The following is a 16464-nucleotide window of genomic DNA, read 5'->3' as shown; positions in this document are numbered from 1 at the left end:
GGGAGCTTATAGCAGTGATGTCAGTCAGGAACAAATCAAGGCAGTGTCAGAACCAGGTGTGGTAGTGCCCACTTGTAATCCCAGTGCTGGGGGGCAGAGGCAGGAGGATTGCGAATTGTAGGCGAGCCTTGGGTACTCAGTGAAACCCTGTCTCATAAGAAAACAAAACAAAACAAAAAGACTGGCAGGAGAAAAGGGCACTCTGAGCAAAGGCATGGGGGTGACAGAGACAAGTCATCTTGGACTGCCTGGGGCTGAGCCTGTGGCACAGGCAAGAGGATTAAAGTTTTGAGTTCCCAGTATGCCTAGCTAGGGGCTCAGGAGGGGCTGTAGTATAGTGTGCATGGGGGGTGTGGAGTCACATACATGTATACACAGTGACTTCTCACAGTAACCTCTGGAGATAGGTGCCATTTGCTGATTGACTTGCTCACCTCCCAAAGTCAGTAGGACTATCTCCCCTAGAGCTATGCTAATACAATTTCCTGTGATCCCCGAAATGTCCTAATGTCTGTAATTCCCCAACACTACTACTGAGTATGTGAAAGATGGCTAATGCCACTGAGACTGAATTTTATATTTTATTTACTTTTAATTAAAGGATACTCATCTCAGTTATTGAAAAACTGTCAAATGTAATTGAGGCAACTTGGGTTGCTACTTCTAAAGAGGCCAAGTGTTTCCAATAAATATTTATCCTATGAATTAAGACGCACCATAGTGTAGTACAAAGTACACACCAGATTTAAAAAGACTTAGAATGTAAAGTATCAAGTTGGGCTTGGTGGTACATGCCTGTAATCCTAGCACTCAGCTAGCACTCAGGAGGCAGAGGCAGGAGGGTGGTGAGTTTCTGGCCAGTCTGGGCTACATAGTAAGACACTGTCTCAAAGAAAAAAAAAATTAGATGTTGAAATGATAATATTTTGGGGATACTGGATTAAGTAAAACATATTACAATGAGTTTCACCTGTTTGCTTTCAGGAAGTCTTTTATTTGGGTTAGATAGATCTGAAGATTTTCAATGTTGTTAGGCATTTATTATACCTAGTAAGTTTGCTAAAAAAATTTTTTTTGGACTGTTTAAAGGTGTGCTTTGGAAATTATAGAATTTCACGTATCTGTGTAGCTGGCAAATCTTGGTGACAGTGAGCTCTTTCTAAGGATATGTGCCATCCCTTTCCTTTTACCTGTTAACAATCCCAAATAAAAGGTATAATTTTTATTTGTGGGCATACTGAATTATCCTTTCTGAGTCTTACCCAGTTTTCCATTCAGAGTAGTCTTCAAGAAGACAAGTACAAACATCCAGTTTCTCTGTTAAAGTCACAAAGGATGGGCTCACTTCCCTAAGGAGCCAGGTGTGTGTGTGTGTGTGGAACTGGGGTTTTCTTACTAGTCAGGCAACTCCACCACCCTTTCTTGTGTTGGGTATTGTTAAGAAGGGGTCTTTTGAATCATTTGCCCAGTTCTGGATTTGAACCCCTGTATCCTGTGTCTAGGGCTTTAAGAAGCAACTTGTGTAAAGGTGCTAAGTTTTTTCTGCTCATCAGAGTTTCATTATCCAGGGGGCATTTTGGGTTCTAATCACCAGACTCCATCAAATGAACATGTCGTAAAATGGCAGACATTCAGCGGGAAAACAGGTGTTGAACAAATAGCAAATTGTTTACTCAACACTTTGAGAAAATCAAGGCATCTTTATAATTAGGCCAGTGAGATGTCTGTCCCAGTAAGATCTTTCAGACACCAGGAGCAGTGGCATGTGGAAGAATATGCAGTCTCAGGAAAGTTGGTGTGAACTCTGTTGTGGGCTCTAAGTGGCAGGAAGTTTTTATAGCTGCTAGAGTTACAGGATAGGAAAAGAAATTAGAGTTACCCATCCACATCTGAGTGACCCACTTCAGAGGGCATACCTGTTCTGCAGTTGCTTTGCAGATAGTTCCAGTCTACTATCAGAACTGCATGAGAGGGTGTGAGAATGGTGGAGTGTAAGAGCGTGGTGACCACAGCAGAGTGAACATTTGGGAAACACCATCGTGTGAACTGGTTATGACCTGAGTCTGGAGTCCAGTACTGTGGCTCTCACCCTTCCTTCTGGAAATGTATGTGGGGTGTTTTAGGAGTCGGTGACCTTTGAGGACGTGACTGTGAACTTCACCCTGGAGGAGTGGGCTCTGCTGGATCCTTCCCAGAAGAAGCGCTACAAAGATGTGATGCTGGAAACCTTCAGGAGCCTGGCTGCTGTAGGTAAAGACAGTACCATTCCCTCACTTAATCAGTCACAGAGCAAGTGTTGCTGGGTTGTCAGTGCTGTTGCATGATTCTGGTGAAAAGAGCTGTAGGCAAGATGGCTTTATACTAGGAATGTATCAGGAATTTAGCAATTTTCCTATAATGTTGTAATTCGTAATGGTTTTTTGGGGTCTAAATTTTAGGAAAAGCACACAAAGAACAAAGTGAAGATGAGTACAAAAGATTCAGGACAAGTAAGGTAATTTGCACTCATAATCTTGGTATTATTAGACATTTTCTATTTTATTTATTTAGTTTGCACTACTGGGGGCTTGAAATCAGGACCTATATCTCCAGCCACTCCAGCAGCCCTTTTTTTGTGATAGGTTTTATCAAGATAGGGTCTTTCAAACATTTGCCCAGCTGGCTTCAAACTGTGATCCTCCTGATCTCTGCCTCCTGAGTAGCTAGGATTATAGGTGTGAGCCACTGGTGCCTGGCTACAAGACATTTTAAAAAACAGAAAATGATGCAAATACATGTATCTTCAAATTAATTTAATTTCAGAAAACTTTCTTCACAACTGAACATGGGTCCAGCGACCAGGACTCACGGTTGTAATCCTAGCTACTCAGGAGGATCACAGTATGAAGCCAAGTAGGCAAATAGTTCACATTATTTAAAAAAAAATCACAAAAAACTGGCTAATAAGAGTGGGTCAAGCTCTAAGAGCCCATGAGTCTTTGAGTGCAAAAAAAAAAAAAAGCATACAGTTGAGGATCCATAATCAGAAAATCCAAAATGCAAAATGTTCAAATATGAGAAACCTCTAGAGGATTATTCCTGTCACAGGTGTCATTTTCTGGTTTTTCTAGATAAAAACTGCAATATGTACAATATTTAAAATAAAGCATTAAGTGACCTTCAGTGTTTGGGTATAAGGTTCATATGAAACAGAAATGAATTTCTGTGTAAACTGGTAGCAATCTACAATGTATTTCCTTGTATACATGCAAATTCTTCATCATCCAACATGCTTCTTGTGGTCTCTACCATTGTGAATTGGAAACAGGCAACGTTTCTAAATGTGACATAGACATTCAGTGTTTGCCTATATGGTTACAGAACGCACATGAATGTCACCGTTTTAAACTCAGCTGTGCATGCACCATACTACAGGGCATTCTGCTGATCATGTCTAAAAATCATTGAATGTGTGTGTCTCTCTCTCTCTTAGTTACTGGGCTTTCAACTCAGGCCCTCCCACTTTCTCTGTAGTGAGCCAGCCATGCTTCAGATAAGCCATTGATGAACAAAAAACCAAAAATAAACAAAGACCTTTTTTTTTTTTTTGGAAAGACTGGGGTTTGAATTAAGGGCTTCACCCTAATTTTATGGGCTAGCCTGGAAGGCATGCCTCTGGAGCCTAACCAACCAACATCTTACTGAGTTCCTCTTTTTTTTTTTTTTTTTCACAGAAGTCAAGTGTTGAAGAAACTCTTTGAACATAAGGAAGATAGTCGTTATGGAGGATTCTTCAAGCAGACTCCAGAGCATACTGTGAACCAGAAAACTAGTCCAGCAGTAACACTGCGTGAAAAAGTTCTCAGTGCTTATTCATCCCCAAGTGTCCCCCTCAGGACTACTACTGGACAAAGCACATTACAGTGTCATGAACATGGACACAAACTGTCTACACATAAGAAATGTGGACAAGCCTCCCGTTCTCCCCAGTGCCTGCAGAAGCATGACATGACTCTCACTGGAGAGAAACCACAGGAATGTCAGCAGTGTGGGAAAGTGTTCATTTCTTCCAGTTCCTTCCAAAGACATGAACGCCATCACAATGGAGAGAGACCCTATGTATGTACGGCATGTGGGAAAGCCTTTACTCGTAATGGTGTCCTTCAGACACATCAAAGAATTCACAAAGGAGAGAAGCCCTGTGCTTGTAAGGATTGTGGAAAAACCTTTGCTCATTCCGGGTTCCTTCAAAGACATGAAAGAATCCACATGGGAGAGAAACGCTATGTGTGTAAGTCTTGTGGGAAGGCTTTCACTGATTCCAGTTGCCTTCGATACCATGAAATGACACACAGTGGAGAGAAACCCTACAAGTGTAAGCGGTGTGGAAAAGGCTTTGCTTGTTCCAGTTCTCTAAGAAAGCATGAAAGAAGTCATACTGAAAAGAATCCCTATGTGTGTATGCAATGTGGGAAAGCCTTTGTGTCTTCGAGTGAGTTGGGAGCCCATGGAAAACATCACAGTGGAAAGAGGCCTCATGTATGTGAGCAATGTGGCAAAACTTTCATTTGGTTTAGAAACTTTCAAAGACATAAACGAAATTGCAGTGGAGAAAATATCTGGGTCTGTAAGCAGTGTAGGAAAGCCTTGTCTTCTTTTGGAGTCTTCAAAGACACCAACGAATCCACACTGGAGAAAAACCCTATGAATGCAAGCAATGTGGGAAAGGCTTTATTTATTCTTATTCTCTTCAGGCACATGAAAGAATTCACACAGGAGAGAAGCCCTTTGCCTGTAAGCATTGTGGAAAAACTTTTGCTCGTTCCAGTCCCCTTGTATCACATGAACGGATCCACAGAGGAGAGAAACCCTAGGTATGTAAGTCTGTGGGGCAGCATTCACTGATTCCAGTTCCCTTTGATATCATGCAGTGGTGATACACAGTGGAGAGTAACCCTGCACGTGTAAGCAATATGGAAAAGCCTTTGCTTATTCCAGTCTTCTAAGAAAGCAGGAAATAACTCAGTGACGAGAAACCCTGTATGTGTATGCAATGTGGAAAGGTTTTCAGTTGTGACATGTTAGTTTAAAAAAAAACAAAATTACTCATAGTAGAGAAAAATGCTGGGTATGTAAGCAATGTGATAAAGCCTTCTTTATAAGATTTCCCTTCACTACCATGCAGTGACTGATAGTGGGGGAAACCATATTTATGTAAACATTGTAGGAAAGCCTTCAGCCTTCAGTTCTTTTCGTTACATTGAAATACCTGAAAGAACTCACACTAGAGAGAAATCCTGTGTCTGTAAGCAGTGTGAGAAAGCCCAAAATTCCTGGGGTTTCACTTAAAATTCTGACTTTCCCTTGGTACACTCCTATAGTTCCTTGGCTCACTACCTTGCTGTAGTCATCAGTGTGCCTTGGAAGTTAATAAAGCTTTATTTCCTTTTCTCCATAAACTCTTGGTGTCTAGGGCAGAGTTTGGAAATTCAGTAACACTAAAAATTCCTTAGTTTGAAATCACAGGAATACAAGTCTTAGGAGAACTAGAATTATTACAATGATCTAGGAATTGCACAACCTAAAGAAAATATTATATAAGCTCTATCATTTTACTACTGGCTGAATTTTTTTTTTTTTTGGTAGTACTGGGGTTTTACTAATTGCTATGCCAGCATTCCCCCACTTCAGCTATGTCCTAATGGCTCTATCTATGTTGTTGTCTCGGGGGTTGGAGCTCAGAGCTTCCAGCTTGTGAAGAAGGCACCTGAGCCACTCCTCCAGTCCATTTTGCTTTGGTTATTTTGGTGATTGTGTCTCCATCTACTTGCCTGGGGTGGTCTTGAGCCTTGATCCTCCCAAATAGCTTGGATTCCAGGTATGAGACCTGGCACCTGTCTCTAGTGGCTCATTCTTAAAGTGCCTCTCTAGACTATTTATTTCTTATTTTCTCCCTTGGAAAGCAATTTTGAGCTTGGCGGCATCCCTATAATCCAAGCTACTGAGGGGGCAGAGATCCGGAGGATCATGGTTTAAAGCCAGCCTGGGCAAATAGTAGGTGAGACCCTATCTTGAAAAAATACTTCACAAAAAAAGGCAGGTGGAGTAGCTCAAGTGGTAAAGCACCTGCTTAGCAAGCATGAGGCCCTGAGTTAGTCCGCGGTACCACAAAATAAGTAATCTATGGGTTTTTCTCCTTTCATTTTGAGCCATGTTGGTTCATGTGTAAACCTAGATATTTTTCTGGTTTGCTGAAAGGCTTAATTTTTATGTAGTTTTGAAATGCTGTTGTAGGGTCAGCGAGGAGGGAATTTTTTTAATTTGGGGGAATTAAAACATTTCTTTGTATTACTTTCTTTTGTTGTTATTGTAACCAGTTATCTGGGTACAGCAACTGAAAGGGGGAATTTATTCATGCTTGGGGTTTCATGGGTGTCAGTCCTCTTTGCAGAAGCATTGTGTGAGTGTGGGGGACAGGGCAGGGGCAATCTAACCAATGTACAATGTAAGGCTATTGGAAATTGGCACAATGAATCCTCCCTGTACAATGAATATATGCCAATGAAAATGAAGAAATAAAACACCCAAAAGCACTGTGTGAGTGATGCATCTTTCTTTCATTGTGAACTGGAGTGAGCTGTCTCTCACTGCCTTGTTATTACTGAACCTAACTGGGGCTAACTGGGGGCAGTGAGAGATGCAGGAAGGACACAGGATAGACAGACAGAAAGTTGGGGCCAGGTGTGTTGGGTGCTCGGATGGAGATGCACAACAGCCTTATTGCTTTTTACTTCTCTTTACTTCCACGTTTTCTCTTAGCTGTTCTTCAGCATAATCTCTCTCAAAGTCTTTTGCCCCCTGACTTGGACTGTCGTATGTTCTCTTTAGCTTAGCTTTTCTAAAGCCTATGTATAAAGTTCTCAGTGCAGACTTGCACTGTCCCATGTTCTCTCTTTGGCTTTAGCAATTCTTCTTCAGCAGTTCTTTTCCCTTCAGCAATCCTTCTTTCAGCAATTTCCCTCCAGCCAAAAGCCCCATCAAAAAACCTCCCCCCATCCAAAAGCCTCAAGTCCTCCTTCAGTGAGTCTTTTATACACAGTGGTAAACGAGGTGGGCAGGACATTGTACCAAGAGGAACCTGCATTGCTGCTTCTCTGAATGTAAACAACTTAGGAAAAGCAGCTGAGCGATATCTTGCCTTCTCGCTCTCTTCTGGGGCTGAGGCTGTGCCAAACTCAGCCTACAGAATATTTGACATAAATATCTTAGGAAAAGCAGCTGCTCTGCATCTTACTCTAGCCTTATTCTGTGGCTCGGGCTGTGTCGAATTCAGCCTACAGAACATTGAGTACAACTGTGCTAATGTCCTCATAGGCTTCTTCTACTCCATGTTCCTCTTTTCAACTGCTACCTCTCTGTTGCTCTCTACCCCTATGTCCAGTACTTCAGTGGACATGAAATAGCATTTCTAAATTCCCCTGTTCAGAAGGGTGAGTGTGCCCCAAGCATCCATTCTTGGAAAGCACCTTGTAAATGAGGCACCTCTCACCTTGGGAGAACTGATTGTGTTTTTCTACCCCTTATCTCCATTGCTCATTTACATGCCTGGGTACAGAATGACAAAGTATCAACTCATAGTAATTCTAAGACCCACATTATCATAACCTGAGCATGTGGCACAAGTGTCCCTTCTTCACAGTGTAAGAAAAATGATCTTTTCTGTCAAAGTATTTGTCACTCTCTTAGCTTACTTAAAAATTCCTCAGGTCACCATCTTAGGTGACTTGCATGTTTGAAGGGTCCCTGTTTCTTCTTCCAGATTCTTGTATGGCTCCAGTGCCTGCCAAACTGTATGCCCTAACCCATCCCCAAGCCTTTTAGACAATCAAGGGAGAGTGTGAACCTTTGACCTGGACAAATTCCACGTGAGGGGCAGGTACAACTGTGTCAGAGGTATAAGAAGAAGTCACTGCCAACCATTTTGTGCTCACGTGTCTGCTCAGCTGGAATGAATATGTGCTTGCACCCTTTTGATCAAAAGAAATTGCCTTGTCAAGATTTTCTTTGTCTCTTGTGTGTCTGTTTTTGGCACTGGAGGGTCATTAATTCCAACAGCACTTTGTGAATGAGTCATCTCTGTCCTACAATGAATCATTTCTGTTTGTCCAGCACTTAGTCTACATGGCTCATTACGGGCCACCACACGGTATGTCAAAACTAGGTAATGGTGATTATAAACCTGCAGAGAAGGCTGAAAGTGAGACAGAAGAGCAGACTCTGCTTCTCAGGCACATGCTGTGTATTGTTCACTAATAGCTTATAAACAGAGGGTTTAGAAGTTATTGGGAGGTGGGGACTTCTGAGCAGTATTTATGTGATGAGGTCTGGGCCTCACACATTAATGCCCCTCTACACAGGGCCCATGGTGGTAGTTAGAAATGAAAGAAACATGGAAGAGGCAGAGAGACCTCAAAAGACAACACAGGGTTTATTGTTTGGGAAGCAACCCTGTGGAGGGGGGACTCCAGCAAAAGAGCTGGAGCCCCAGCCACTTACAGACTTGGAGTGGATATAGGGGAGCCATCTGGAGGGGAAACCCTGCTGGGTGGGAAAATTCTTCTGGAGGGGAGTCAACCATTGCTTGTGGAAGCTAGAGGAGATAAGTGGTAACTAGGTAGATAAGTTGCTCAGCTCTGGACCCCCTCTCAAGGTGGTGGCTTGTCATTTCCTTAAGGCTAGATGTGGTCCCTCCAGTGGGTGGTGGGGTGTTAGTAAGCTGTCTGCAAGGCTGGGGGTTCAATCCTAAGGTGGCCTCTTTTTGCTCACTCTAAGAGTAGTGAGCTTGAATTTCTTGACCAATCCCATTCTGATGTGTCAGGATATAACATGAAGGCCTCATGAAGTTCTGGTGACATGACCTTGAACTTTCCAAACCCCAAAAGTGAGGAAACATTTCTAGGGTTCACTTTGATTTTTATGGCTGTACTGGGATGTGAACTAGGGCCTGGTCAGCGTTGCTAGTTAATTGCTCTACCACTTGAGCCTAGCTGCAAGCTAAAATCCTTATCTATAAAAGACCCAAGCTAGTGAATTTTTTTATACACCCACAAAACAGACTAAACATTTGAGTGGAAGAAAGAGAAGTGGGGTGTTGGTACAACATGTCCTCTGATGTGACAGTAGCTTTGGAACTGGATTGTGGACAGATGATAGAGTGGTTTATCTTTTTTCTGTTTTCTTTTGGCCGTACCAGCATTTGAACTCAGGGCCTAAACTTTGAGCCACTCTGTTAGAAATACTGCAGTGCTGCCATGATCACAAATCAGGCACATTTGCACACACACACACACACACACACACACACACACACACACACACGGGTAGAAGGACCACCTCCCTTTTATGCCTGATGCAGGACTGCTGCCCCTTGGTCTAAGGAGGGAGCTCGGTTCACAGTCTTCACACTGACTAAGGTTGAGGTTTAGGGGAGGGCATGGGGGAAGAGCAGACGTGATTGGGGAGCATGGACATGAGTGTACTCAAAGACGTGACCCATAAGGTGGGAATTCTATGATTCTGGGGAAACTGAGGCCTGAAATAACTATTTGACCTGAAATGGCAGCACTAAGTATATAATTAACTGGTGGGCCAAGGGGACCTTGGAGCAGAGATTCCTTTGGACAATGATTATCCTAAGACTGACAGTTTGAATTTAGCACATCCGATGACAATTCTCTGCTTAAAAGCAGAAACATTACAGCCAGGTGATGTGCCACCAAGCACATAGTCAGCAGGGGAAATTAGCTAATATCCACACAATGACAGACATATTCCATAGTATGATATGGAGGGTGGGGGAAGGGGGTCAAACCCAGGATCCTGAGATCAAGAGTGTCATGCTCTACTGAGCTAGCTCTTTGACAGAGAAGACGAAATTTAGTTGATTCTCATAAATCCACCAGTCCTTTGTGATGGGTTTTTCGAGATACAGTTTGCTGACTGCGATCCTGCTGATCATGAGTACACAGGACTACAGGCATGGACCACTGGTGCCAGAGATGGAGTGGTTTTGATAGGGTTACAGGAGAAGCCTTTCACTCTGAATCAAACATAAGGGACAATTCTGAGGAGGGCCTGGGGAACAGCTGTTGGGAAGGCCTGAGTCTTCGTACATAAGTGGCTTTTAAGAAGATGTTTTTAGAGACACAGCACAGGCCACTTTCATGAGGTCTTAGAAGTGAGGAGGTCTTGTTGGTGACTGGGATGGAAATGGCCATCCTTGTTACCATGAGGCAAAGAATATGGCTGAATGATTTCTGTGTCCTAGAACTAAGTGGAGAACTTCTTTTTGATAATGAGGATATTTGGTGGAAGAAATCTGAGCTACAGTGTTGGTTGGATGATGGCTTCTCTTTCTGGCTGTAGAAAAATGCAGAAAGAGAGAAACCACATAAAGACCACTTCAGCAGGCATCGTGGACCATGAAGAAGGGAGACAAAGACACACAGGAGGGAAAATCCTGGGATTCTTTTTCTTGGGATGTAAAACATGCATACAAATAAAATGCCTCAAGGGTCAAAACAAAAAGGGGGGGTTGGGGGGTGGGAAGAGTAACACAGATTGACTTTTTCTATGTTCCAAATAAGGATATCAGAAAGCAAACAATCTCCTAGGACAGTGTGCTGCTCTCTCAGCCCAAGCGCCAGCTTCTTAGACACCTCTGCGCCATGACAGCCATGTGGAGCAAGAAGCGAATGCACAGGCTGACATGCAAAAGAAGAAAGATGAGGCAGGAGGTGAAGTGAACAGCTCGTGCACCCATGGAGGCCAGAGTTGCAGGAAAGAGAGGAACGGAGGAGGCAGGGACGCTGGCCCACGTACTGCATGCTTCTGTCTAAATGTCCCAGTGCATCTGGAGTTTCCATTGCCACCCCATGGCCAGGACCAGCTCCGAGAGACCCACCCTGCTCAAGACCAGACTGTCCCTGTTGGTCTCCCCTGAACCTGTGCCATTCTGGACTAGTTTGTTCTTAGTTGTGGCTGAAAGTGATGCGTGTACAATAAACCATCTCTTCTGCGTCAGCTAAAGAATCAAAAACAAAAGTATGGTAATAAGAGTGAGGACATAATCTGAGGATAAAAATTATAATTTCCTGTAACAGTTTTACATGTGAAGATCTTTCTCCACTTTACTGTTTTGCACTGCGCACCCATAACTCCAGCAGACAGCGTTGTAAAGCTGTGCTGTGTGACTTACATTACCAAACTCTCTATTCTTTTACTGGCTGCTGTCTTATTTCCCTTTTCACATCTCGGAATCCTAGGTAGACATTGTTTACAAGATCTTGACTCATCTTTGTAAGAAAAAAAAGGATTCTGTCTTAGCCAATGAGCCCACTGGAACCAGGATGATCAAAGCTATGCTAGTGTTTTAGAGATTTCCAGGAAAACAAATGTGAAGGAAGAGAATTTAGCATAAAGTTCAGATTGTTACAAGTACATATGTGTCCTTGCACTGTCTACTGGAAGTGTAAGGGAGCCAGAAGATTGTTAGAGCTCCCTGTCCTCCTGAAATTGTTTTGAGATCCTGAACACACTAGTCTCCCCCGACAGCCTAAAGGATGGACAGGAGTTCTTGGAAAATTCCAGCCTCTCTGACTTCTATCAGGGGTGCATGGAAAGACATCAGTGTCGTTAGGTGAGATGTGATGTGGGCTACATTGGAGGGGGAGCAGGTTCTCTTTCGCATGGACCTCACTGAGCTGCCTGGCCATCTTTCACCCAGGGCCCTGGAGTTATGGCTATTTCAGGTGTGGATGCAGTCAGCAGCTGGTACATATCAAGCATGTGAGAAGCTGGCAGAAGAGCCATTGATGGGAAAGTGGGTGTGTTGGAGTGTGGTGGGGTGAAGACTGAAGGCCATGGGCAAGCAGTGACTCAGTGAAGGGCAGAAGCCAATGAGATGAATGACAGCCCCCCATGGAGTGGTTGTTGGGCAGCTCTGAGATCGTGTTTCTAGTGTTGGGAGATCAGCTCCTTTCCTAGACCACTGGTGATTTAGCTAAAGGTGAGGTGGAATTATGACTCAGGACCTTTCACCTGTTTTGTTCACATTTGCAACATCTCTCAGATGGAATTGTCGAGGCTGTCCATAAAACTGATCTGCACAGGACTCTCCTGACAAGCTCACTGTGGGTATATTAAGAAAACCCTTGACTTTGGGAGTAAGATGGCATAATAGCAGCTTCCTCTGTGTGACTCCATGACTGAGAAAAGTGAGGATAACAAAGAGGAGACTACTCAAGAGAGAGAAGAAGAACGCCAGGAATCACAAACGAGGTGACAGGGCAGGTGAGAAACCACAGACCACAGGCTTTTCAGGAAGGGGAGAAGAGCAGGAATCTGTCTCTAGCTCCCCTGCATTCCATCCCAGCATAGAAACACACACACAAAAGCACTGTGAGCTCAACATCCACATCCACAGCACAACGTGACCAGAAACCTGCACCCTCCCTCATGCTTCCAGGTCACTCTCACTCTACACTGCACAGACAACTCATATCCTGATTTCAGCAGCTGGATCCATTCCTTAGCTGTCTGCACATCAACCTGTCCTTTGGGTGATGGTTTAGGAGAAATAGTGTGTGGTCTCAGGTCGAGGACAGGTCAGAGATCCCAGGCCTAGAGGAAAGGGAGAAACTGAAGGAAAGTTGGCTTCTTGTTTTCATTTTTACAATCAGGTCAGCTAACCATGTTTGTTTGTTTGTTTGTCTTACCAGCTCAGCCCTTCCACTGGCCCTGTTTGTGATGCATTTTTTTCCAGATACGGTCTCAAAAACTAATTGCCTCCAGCTGGCTAATGAAAAGTTTCTATTAAGAATAAAGGGTTGTGGCCTGGGATGTAGCTTGGTAGTACAGTGCTTGCCTAGCATGTGTGAGGCCCTGGGTTCCATCCCAGCACCAAAAAAGACCAAAAAAAAGAAAAAAAAGAATAAAGGGTTGTTACCCTCAGTTGAGCTGGGGAAAATATCAAAAGAAAGAAAGAAAAAAAAAAATTCCACTAGATGGCCTGGTTCCAGATCTGATAACCCAAAACAGTTACTGTTTCTCTGAACTTTTAAACTTCTTTGTTCCCACCCCTCCCAACCTGACCCCTTCTAATTAACCAAATATGTAGACTATGAACCCAAAACCTGCCTAATCCAGGGGTACAGGGGTAGGGGAGGGACAACACTGTGTTAGAGATAAAACCCTAGCGGAATTCCCCTCCCAGTGTACTTGCTTTCCAGAATCTGGTGTGCACCCTTCTGCACAGTAAATATTGCTTTCCCTATTGACTTCTGAATTGTGACGTCTCTCTCATGACACCCCAGTATCTTAAAGGTATTTCTAACAACCAGCTCCAAGCAAATAGTGGTGGAGACCCTATCTCAAAAATACCCAACACAAAAAAAGGGTTGCGAGAATGATGCATGTGGTAAGAGCACATGCGTAGAAAGTTCAAACACCAGCCATGCCTCCCCTCAAACAAAAGAAAGAAAAAATTGGGGGGGCTTAAAATGTACCTCACTGGAAGAGTGCTTGAATACCATATGTGGGGCACTATATTTGAGAAATCAAAAGTACATCTTGATAGGGGCTGGAGGTATGGCTCAAATGGTAGAGTGGCTACCTTGTGAGCAAAAAGTCCTGAGTTCAAATCCTAGTATGCCCAAAAAAAGGGAACAAAACTGACTTAACAAAGGATCAAAGAAAGTTTGGATAGCACCAGGTTAATTTACAATTAATTATTTTGTAATATTTTTAGCATAAAATACACTTGAAAATAGAGCTGCGATGGAGCTCAGTGGTAGAGCGCTTGCCTAGCAAGTGCAAGACCCTGGGTTCAATTCCCAACACCAGAAGACACACACACAAAAATGCACTAGAAAATAGAAACAGGGCTGGTGGAGTGGCTCAAGTAGTAGAGCGCCTGCCTAGCAAGCCTGAAGCCCTGAGTTCAAACCCCAATATTACACACACAAATTATACTGAGGCATTAGCACTGTGGTACAAAGTCAGAGTAAGATTCTCAGCCTCCCAGTGCTTACCACAGGCTGCAAAGAAAGAGCAGGCAAAGCAAACCTCCCCCACATACACCTCAGGCCAGGCCCTGAGTCTACTGTGAGTGGGAGACATGGGGTGGGGACAAAAGAAAAAACAAGATTCTCAGAGATGAAGGAGTGGCTCCAGTGGTAGGAATCCTGGCTAGCAAGTGGAACACCCTGGGTTCAAACCTCATTATTGCCAAAAGAAAAAAACAGCAATAACAGTTGTGATTCTAAACAACATGGAAAACCCCGTAACAACCGAAGCTCAAAGATAAAGGAAAGAATGAGCAGATGGAACTACACTCTTATACCATACACCTGAGAGACAAAGAGGAAACAATGCACACACAACAATCTTCCAGCATGACACTAGCAATATGTGAATGGCAGAGTCAACTTATTCAAAAATCAAAAGAGAAAAAGAACTAAAAACTTGCTTTAGTGATAAACACAAGGTAAAGTGATAAGGAAAGTTCAAATATTCCACGCTTTGGTCTCCTCTTGGTGCAAAAGTAGCTGACATCAGGAGACACCCCAAAAGTGACAGGTAGTGTATTCATTCACCTGTGTGGTGATTTGTTGATGTTTATGTTCTCACTTCATCTTCTTATAAAACAAATCATGTATTTCAATAATTCTCTTTGCTTCTTCAGACCTCGATATTCCATACACTCAGCTTCCAAACAAGAAAGTCACCTTCTTACAGTCAGTAATGAGAGAAATTCTGAAATGCTTAGGTAAGCTGATATGTCATAGAAAAAAGATTGGCCAAAGAAAACAAAGGGAAGAAGCCGGGCATTCAGCCACATTTCCCAGGGGACTCCTCATTCAGAAGGTTAAACTCCTGCTAAACTTGGGCTGAGACACCCCCCTTACTCATCAGGAAAGATTCAGATAGGGGCTTATAACAGTAACGACAGGTGCCCCCTTTACTAGGAATCTCCAGGTAGATGGCTGGCTCTCTATGTCTGAAAGTGGGACACAGAACAAATACTTGATGACACTGCATTCCCACGTCAATGGGCAAATACATGAAGCCTTCTCTCCATTTGACAGAACCCAAAAGTATCTTCACCGTCACTTTCTCAATCGGCACAAATCACACTCTGATGACACTCAGTGTTTGCAAAAAAGAGCTGGAGATGTCCACTTTACCCACAGTCTGTAATCCTGGCAATCAGTAGTGGTTACAGAAGTTTCAGTGCCAGGACTTTCTGGTGAGGAGCAGCAGGCAAGTGCAGACAAATGGCCTTCCAGTTAGGCTTACAGAGCATCCACTCACCCACACTTTTTATTAGTTGACTTGTTTTGCCGTACTGGGTTTTGAACTCAGCGCTCAGCGTTTGCAAAGCACACGCTTTACACCCTCAGCCACACCACCAGTTCTGGGAGAGCGGGACAGCCCCACACTTGCCAATTCCCAGTAGCCGCTCAGCACTGAGCGCTGAGGTCAGGCGGAGGAGGCGTCAGCGCCACTTTCTTGGGCCGCTCCCGTCCCGAGCGGGGGCTCCTGCGTCAGCCCCGCCGGCTCCACGCGCCAAGTGGGCCTCACTTCCTCCTGCAGGCCGGGGCCTCCGCCCTCGTCGCCCGGTCCTGTCCCCTACGGACGAGCGGAGCGAGACGACCACTGTGGTGCGGGGCACGGCCCCATCAGACTCCCGCATCTCCCCGCACCCGCTGCCCCTAGAGGACTGGGGACCCGGCGCCTGCGCCCCCGTCCTGTCCCGGCAGCGGCTTCTTCGTGCAAGCTCCCCACGGCCAGCGAGCGAGGCCAGCGGGACGTCAGCGGGACCCAGCCCCACCCTGCGCCCAGAGGAGCGAGGGCCGCGGACCGCCGTCCCCCGCCGCTGCTCAGCCACCCCGGCCGGAATGCTTCCCACCGCGGTCCCTAGGCTCCCGCAGTTAGAAGTCGCGCGTCCCCGATGCCAGCCGAGCCACCGCTCAGGCTCAGGTTTCAAATACGGCCGCGCTGTGGGCAGCGGGGGTCCCCTTAGTTACGCGCTCCTCCCCTCAGTTACGCGCTCCTCATTGGACAGCTCGCGCTGCGTTTCTCATTGGCTAACAGTCCAGGCCCCGCCCCTTCAAGCCTGACTGACAGCGGCCCCATTGACGATGGGGCTGGGCAGAACCCAAGAAGGTAAAATCCGGAAAATAAAAGCACAAGAACCAGGGAATACAATTGTTCAATGCATGCAAAAATCGAGTAACAATACAGCAAAACTAGTGCTATGACAGGAATGAAGAGGAAATGGAAAGCAAAACTTCGAAGTAGCCCAGCCAGCAGGCTGCTTAAACCAAGGTCACAACAAAACGCTCAAGCACAGGCTAAACACATTCCCAAGCTGCAGGGCCACACTGACTGCCCACAGCCACGAGTGACCACTCCCGGGTGATT

The 16464-nt window shown here is 44.7% G+C and overlaps 2 protein-coding genes, 1 long non-coding RNA gene and 1 pseudogene across 6 annotated transcripts in view; 3 read left to right on the top strand and 1 right to left on the bottom strand.

The window, feature by feature from the left end:
• The window catches only part of LOC109692419 (zinc finger protein 20-like), an 85841-nt gene that overhangs the window by 4062 nt on the left and 65315 nt on the right, over positions 1–16464 (top strand). Inside the window, exons 2-4 of one of the 3 annotated variants that reach the window (XM_074053385.1) lie at positions 2124–2250; positions 2439–2494; positions 3714–4853. The gene's annotated coding sequence lies outside the window, so the exon portion shown is untranslated. The remainder of the gene's footprint in view (positions 1–2123; positions 2251–2438; positions 2495–3713; positions 4854–16464) is intronic. The other 2 variants (XM_074053384.1, XM_074053383.1) reach the window with 2 other exon arrangements.
• LOC109693414 (uncharacterized) overlaps positions 1–16464 on the bottom strand; it is a 31043-nt gene that overhangs the window by 2419 nt on the left and 12160 nt on the right. The window lies entirely within an intron of this gene.
• Positions 1–16464, top strand: part of LOC109675883 (zinc finger protein 669-like) — a 131203-nt gene that overhangs the window by 110992 nt on the left and 3747 nt on the right. The window contains exon 6 of one of the 2 annotated variants that reach the window (XM_074053357.1): positions 10405–12330. The gene's annotated coding sequence lies outside the window, so the exon portion shown is untranslated. Of the gene's footprint in view, positions 1–10404; positions 15390–16464 lie in introns of those variants that run through there. The other variant, XM_074053356.1, reaches the window with a different exon arrangement.
• On the top strand, positions 14053–14159 carry LOC141417128 (small nucleolar RNA SNORA51; annotated as a pseudogene).

Source organism: Castor canadensis, chromosome 14 (assembly GCF_047511655.1).
Source record: "Castor canadensis chromosome 14, mCasCan1.hap1v2, whole genome shotgun sequence".
Classification (NCBI taxonomy): domain Eukaryota; kingdom Metazoa; phylum Chordata; class Mammalia; order Rodentia; family Castoridae; genus Castor; species Castor canadensis.
This window is presented reverse-complemented; position numbering and strand designations above follow the sequence as displayed.